This window comes from Pollicipes pollicipes, unplaced genomic scaffold (genome assembly GCF_011947565.3).
Source record: "Pollicipes pollicipes isolate AB1234 unplaced genomic scaffold, Ppol_2.1 Scaffold_4295;HRSCAF=5057_pilon_pilon_pilon, whole genome shotgun sequence".
NCBI lineage: Eukaryota > Metazoa > Arthropoda > Thecostraca > Pollicipedomorpha > Pollicipedidae > Pollicipes > Pollicipes pollicipes.
In genome coordinates, this window is record NW_023596461.1 from 19,126,099 (window position 1) to 19,133,640 (window position 7,542).

Consider the following 7,542-nt stretch of genomic DNA (forward strand, 5'->3'; position numbering starts at 1 on the left):
GTAGTGTTTCAATGACACTTCATTCCACCTCTATGCCCCAGGGCTTATAGATCATAAAAAATGCACTTGGAAACTCAGTTCTGAACACTAACACGGTCTGATTCCACTCCCACTCTGATCGCGATGCCACCACTGTGCATGCCACCACTGAACAAAGCTTGAACATCGTGGCTAAAACACCGGTCGTAACCCTCTTCATGGCATGCCCCGCGTATAAATGGTGGGTTCAGTAACTATGTCGTAAAACAAAACGACTATTAATCAACCTGTAAGGTGTTCCGCAACCGCAGATTAGTGGGAGTCCACAGTTGACGCCTCGTTTTCACCCAACCTCATGTGCATATTAAAGCAAAAGAGACAAACTACCCTCATTTGAGAAAGATCAGCAATCATGCGAGCATATTTACCACCACACTAACCGTTGGGATTTACTCTAACGTCTTTGAGGAAGATGTCTGTTTAATCTCTATTACTTAATACGCAGGCGCTGAAACATTCTTTTTTCCCGGACTGACAATCACACAAGACCGACTCCATAGCAATGCTCCCGAACTATGATCAGCAATAGAGTATTAAACTAATAAAGACGTGAGCGTGCAGAAATCAGCCGTGAGGCAGAGTCCATGAAGTTGTTCAATACTCATAGGCTGTGGCTTGGTCTTACGATCGCCATGGACAGCGCATACCGGGTTCTGGAAACGTTCACGGCCTCTGGGCTCCCTAATCCCGACCCTAATGAATGAACGCTGTATACCTGGGCTGAAAATAGGGGATGTCCTCACAAAAAAACAGCGCCGGTCACGGACTGATCATCATGTTCAGCATACCCAATGCTCGTGCATGCCAGAATGAATAGTGTTGGGTTTTTTCCATTTTGCCATTGACCGTGGCCATTGTACCATCACATCATAGCATGATGCTTGCACGTTTGTACGCCAACTACAGATGTAGGATTGAAAGAAAACAACCGTGCAAATAAAGCTCAACCAAAGATTAAGTTTGCAAGGAATTGCTCCACAAGTCCTATGTCAGATAAGAAGCTTTTCGATGCATATACCACATTTGTCGGAGCGCCAGTGGTAGCAGGGAAAATGTTAGGGGCAGAAAAATGAAAGGTCTCTGCTGACCTGTTCATCTGCTTTCTACTGGAACTACCCAGCATGAAAATCGTTGACTGTGGGGACACCATTCTCACTTCACCAAATAACGCAGACGTGTACCAGAACTCCAGCACCCGACTCGGGAATGGTTGTTGCTAACATACGTTCACACAGTGTCCGCTGAAACAAATATCTGTAGTACCAATAGAGTGCCACCCAAAGCTCACCCGCCATTTATTTGCTGTATACTTCCGCCGTGTTACCAATGACGCAATCACTCCACGTGGACATACGGAATTTGCTCTCCCCGTCCGTTTGTGCGCGCGTCCGTTTGAACACACAGGAATATGCTATTCATACATCCGTTCCCTTTGCCATTCATTTCTCTTCAGCGGTGCTTCTTGGAAGTCAGTGGGCCGTTTTTGACAAGCTTCTTGTAAATCTGAAGGGTGATGTGCTTCACGGCAATCAGACATCATTCAGCTGATTACCACTGGTACAGTCTGGTTCTTGGCATCGATAGTCAGCTGTCCATCAGGACGTCAAATAGATGGACCCGTTCGCTTCTGAGTATTATGACTTTGCAGATCAATGTAAACGTGATTAGTGTTTGCGATTAAGGCGTCCCTTGAAATGGTCTCTAATACAATTCAATGCTTCCAAACAGCTTGGGAATTGGGTTTGAATCTGGAGTCATGCTTAATTGCATATATAGAGAAGGCTTACAGTTCGAAATTTACGTCACATGCATTGTATATGTTGTTTATCAGAGGACCTGGACCTGGACTTGCCGCAATGCTAATCGGAGAGTGGTTCAGTGCAAGTGATCTATCGATTGCAAGCAATGAGGCGGGGAGATCCGATGCTGCTGATGACAAAGCCACAACCAGCTGACCAGTCCACATGACATCATCACTCACGTCTATGTAAACCTCCCCACACAACCAGCTGACCAGCCCACATTTGGCCACATCACTCACGTCCATGGTAAACCTCCCCACATAACCCAGCTGACCAGCCCACATATGACCTCATCACTCACGTCCATGGTAAACCTCCCCACATAACCCAGCTGACCAGCCCACATATGGCCACATCACTCACGTCCATGGTAAACCTCCCCACACAACCAGCTGACCAGCCCACATATGGCCACATCACTCACGTCCATGGTAAACCTCCCCACATAACCCAGCTGACCAGCCCACATATGACCTCATCACTCACGTCCATGGTAAACCTCCCCACACAACCAGCTGACCAGCCCACATTTGACCTCATCACTCACGTCTATGGTAAACCTCCCCACACAACCAGCTGACCAGCCCACATTTGACCTCATCACTCACGTCTATGGTAAATCTCCCCACACAACCAGCTGACCAGCCCACATTTGACCTCATCACTCACGTCTATGGTAAACCTCCCCACACAACCAGCTGACCAGCCCACATTTGACCTCATCACTCACGTCTATGGTAAACCTCCCCACACAACCAGCTGACCAGCCCACATTTGACCTCATCACTCACGTCTATGGTAAACCTCCCCACACAACCAGCTGACCAGTCGACATATGGCCATATCCTTCACGCGTCTGCCACACTGCACACATTCATCAGGCAGGCCGCAGCTCGCCGCCTCCGGCCGGTGAGTCATCCGGGCCGCGTCATCAGCGTCATCATCGGGATCCGGTGATATCGTTCACAGACGGACTCAGCGGCGGAGGCCATTTGTAACAGGGCGATACTGCGGCCTGGACGGACCGCACACTCCGATATGTCCGCTGGGGCCGTGTTCAGCTGCGTGTTTGGGGCGTCAGATGAGTGGACCATACGCTGAGACCGGAGGACAGGACCGGTCCGACAGCAGCCATCGCTCACTGACCTGTCGGAAGCAAAACAGGCGGCTGGGTGCGAATACACAGCCCGAAAGTGGTCTGTTGAGGAAAGTAAAGCGTCATCTTTGTGAATATCTTGGATCGAACTGATTTTATACATGTGCTAGACTATACTTACTTACACTATACAGACCTATATCTATTTGCCATATAATTGCTAATTGCTATAACAGACTATATACACTATATCAGACTTACACTATACAGACCTAGATGACATGGCTGTTCAGTTTGCATTTGACAAATCTATAGCACGTTCATAGAAGTAATACTAACGCTAACTGACAGAGAGAGCATCCTTGCAGTTTCACCAGAGCATCCTTGCGGTTTCACTAGACCCTGTCCAGTCCCAGCGCTGCACAAGTAGTGCCCTCTCCTGTTACGCCCTCCGTTTACCGTGGCGGCATTAGACGATCACCGGCTCTCCATTGACCGCGGCGGGGAGCGGCTGCCGGTGATGGTATCTGCGAGCCTCGGCCCGACCACAGCTCTGCACACCACCCATTGACGTCGCTGGTGACCCGGGGACGGCCCGTCGGTGTCATCAGATCTGGATCCGCCGTCGGACCGGCCGTTAAAGCCACACGAGGCCCGAGCATCTGCGTACGGGTGCGTCTGCGCTTCATCCACCATCAGATCGCAGCATCACCAGGCCGGCAGGCTGACCCGCTTCGCGGTCAGCCAGTCGCGTGTGGGGCGCGTGCACGACATGTCAGGCCGTGTCCTCCCAACGGCCACGCGCCACTGATGCCGAAATACGGCCGGGTTATTATTGATGCGTGTTGGAGGAGGTCACTTTGCTTTGCTCGCGTTGCCTGCACTTTCGGTGGTTAGTGGGATGAATGATCCGGGTTAAGGCGTCCCTCTGGCTTCGTGTGGCACGTTAATGGCACACAGACGGTGCGCGCTTCAGCCTGAATGCAATCACGGCCAGCGGTCTCTATAATGCGCATAAGCTCTCGCGGCCAATTCGCCAGCCAGCATTGTGCAACGCCCCTCGGACTCCACACTGCTGCTGGGGATGACGTATTTACCGGCTGCACTGTCCCCGGCAGGCCAACAGTTCAGGCGTGCAGCCGTAAATAACACGGCTGAGAGCTGAGACCCAATGGTGATACCAGACCTGTGCGGCTGTAAGGACTGGAGAAAACCACGCTACATATTGGAAGCGGGCGGTGTGGCTAGTAGGGCCGACATGTTTAGCTGTGTACTACCGTCGTAAAATACCTCATACGCGACTGCAGTTGCGGAAACACGAAAACCTTACATGCAATGAATAAACATGCGTTAGTTCTAAGACCAGACGCTGTGAGGCACGGATCGCAGCCACACGCACGCACGGAGCTCAGACACCAAGGCGCCAGAGACCAGGCAGTGCGTGTCAGGACTTTTAGCAATACTGATCATCAATGCTTGTGATGATGTAGTCTGCCAGCGAAGCAATGAACCAGGGACACACATTTAAAGACGTGATGCAATGTGGATAAGCTAAATGTGGATGGGAATGTTAGAAACATTTTTGATGAAATGTCAGCAGATAAGACTGGATAAAGCAATCGAGTGGCACCTTATCATGTGAACATATTCTGAGTCACGCAATCTGCAACCTGTGCTAAGGAATATCCTATTTGGTTCGTAAGGCAGATAGATAGTTCAATATCTATTATTTTCACTCTTTTTGGCATGCGTAGATGAGCACTTTTCCGTAGTTTCCCTTCTGCTCCGTCGTTCCTTCAACCCCTAATATCTGCCTCTGTTCTTCCCTGACATCTCCACCTTCTTTCCCTGGGAGACAGCCGTGCACCGTCCCCCCGGTCCTACTCTTCTTCAGTGCCACATGCTCTGGGTCGGTGAGCGACTCTGCCGCCTGGCAGACCAATAAGTGGTGACTAACGGGCCGATCTGCGCCCCCGCCGCGGGGTGTAGGGTGGTCCGGGCCGGACTCCACCCCGTCCCGGCATCCGATACCATCTCCGACGGCCGGCGGGCCGTCGGAGATGGTAACTCGGCCCCGGCGCGAGGAACAACGATCAGGACGGACGGCCGGGTATGCTCAGGGTGGCAGGACGGGAGAAGTGGGGACGGTGGACCGCTGAGGACCAGTAACGGGGTGTTTGGTGCTCAAAGCGGCAGGACGGGAGGAGCGGATGGTGGTGTACCGCTGAGGACCAGTGACGGGGTATTTGATGTCAGTTGGTGTGAGCACATGTAAGGAAGAGTAAGGAAATCGCGTAATAATGAGCTCGTAAAAATGGTTGTAGCAATTAACGCAGCAATTCTTACGCATCCACGCAATGCTTGTTCTGCAGCCCTCACCTATTGATGCGTTGTGATGTACTCAGGCATTCATGTAGACATGCATGTCTTCCAGCATGCTTGCTCACATAATCATTCATTTTGGTTTCAAGGCAGTGTGGATAGCTTGTCTTTTTGTTGACAGGCATGACCCGCTTTAGAGTGGGTTGGCGGATGGCTGTATTTAGCCATAAATCTTGCCGTACTCAGCAAAAACAAGAAGACTGCACTCTTTTTTATGAACTTATTTCGGGTGAGGTCCAACTTAACGCTCTAATTAAAACAGATGTGCACATGGCATGTATACAGCTTCATGCAGAATTCAGAATATGCAATTACCTTCAGAGACCTTCATATGCACGCAAATCGCCCACCCAGCCTCAGCATTTGCTCACATATTCAGAGATAAGCACACAAGCTTTGCTGAATAAAGCAACATATTTCGCAGCATATTTAGTGGATAGATCTGCGTATATCCATGCAAGTGCGACACACATGGTGCACATGCATGCTCTGCAAATGCTATTTTAGTATTCGTTATATGTTGTATGCTTCATGTTTTATGTTGTATGTTTTAGTGTACGTTATATGTTGCATATCAGACTATATGTATTTATAAATATATACAGGCTTAGATACACACATTCGTGTACTTCGGTAGAAAGTTTTCGTTTCAATACAATGTTTGTTAAATGCAAATTAAAGGCCCACCTCATCAGTTTTCTGCCTGCTTGCTCGCTCGTTGGAGTAAAATCTTTTCGATGTTTTTGGCCGATCACACATCAATGCGGTATTTCGTTTATATTTGTCTCACCTGACAGACGTTTTTAGCGCATACATTTCCAATTAAAAGTGGAAAAATTCAGTCGCGCAAACAACGAACGAACGGCTTAACTTCATAAACATGGCCCTCAGATATAATACAAGACATACAATCAGGTTAAACAATTATGCATACGAACTCGGGTCTTTGTTGAAATGTCATTTTTTGATCAGCCTGAAACAAAAAGAGCAAAAAATTAGGCAAAAATTAATTGTTTTGTGTCGGTCCCTACTTAATGCGTAATTCTACACCCTGTTAGTGTCATGAAACAAGAATCTAACATGTTATGCTGCTGAAAGCAGACCCCAAACTGTTTAAGGACATGAGCGATAATTATGTACAAAGCGAAAGACAGTTGAAGCTCACTCACCAACAATTGTTCTGCCTAATTTAGTCAAGCAGGTATTCTTGATATGGTGGCGGGATTTTTCAACACCCTTTGATGTGGGGAGCCAGCTTGCATGGCAGCGATCCAGGAAATGTATCTACAAAACACATTGCACTTAACAAAAGGTGTAGCAGTCAGAGGACTGATAATCTGTACACATCAGACAAACAGCTACATAGATATAACCAAGCTGATTACGACGGGTCGATAAGGGTGCAGTTCGTTTGATTTTAGATCTGCGTTCTGAAATCAGGCTAATACTTTTTTTACAAGCATTGGGCCTACACATGTGACTGTCAAAAGTCACAAACTGTGATGTAAAGTCCAGATGATGTATAACAGTAAGGTAAAGCAGCAGCAGCAGCAGCAGCGTTGTCTGTATTAACATTAGATGACAACTGGCCCGGGATGAGGACACACATCTGATCATCCCCGTCCCGAGAGGTAAGGAAGGCACCCAGGGGAGGCAAGAAGGGGGGGGGGGAGACGCTCCCCACTTTACCAGTCGGGACACCACAGTAAAGATATAAGGACCATGGAAACAAACGCAAGTGTGGGAACGAGAATGAGATCGTAACCACGAGAGTTATGCCACGTTAAAAGGAGAACAAGAACCTTGACAAAATGAATGGTTGCAACGTACGAGAGCAGGAGCGGACGATAATGGGACAGTAGGAAACAGTCATACTGTCATAGTCATCCTGATCATTATCATACTGAACATGGGGTACTCCTGACGTCACATCTGATACAGAGTGGTGTACTTTCCCCCGGCCCGTACCTGTGGGGTCGACGCAGGCTCTGAGGGTGCAAGCCCAAGCCCCTCCCAAGCAGGAACACTGGTTACAACCGTCGGTCTTCCTCTCACCGTCCAGACAAACACCGGGATTTACTGTGAAAGGTATCAGCAAATGTAGGTTAAATGTATATGGGTTAAAACCAACAAACCGCTCTATCTTACGTGAAGTGCAAAGCTGGTGTGTAAGCAATTTCTTATATTTGCACTAGACTAAAAGACTAAACAAGGCGCACTAGA

The 7,542-nt window shown here is 48.6% G+C and overlaps 1 long non-coding RNA gene across 1 annotated transcript; it reads right to left on the reverse strand.

Moving 5' to 3' along the window:
- Positions 1-5,971: 5,971 nt before the first annotated feature.
- LOC119097427 (uncharacterized) lies at positions 5,972-7,323 on the reverse strand. Its single transcript, XR_005094146.1, has 3 exons — positions 7,288-7,323; positions 6,489-6,603; positions 5,972-6,292 (listed from the first exon to the last, which is right to left on the reverse strand). It is a non-coding gene; the product is annotated as an uncharacterized LOC119097427 (long non-coding RNA).
- Positions 7,324-7,542: the final 219 nt, after the last annotated feature.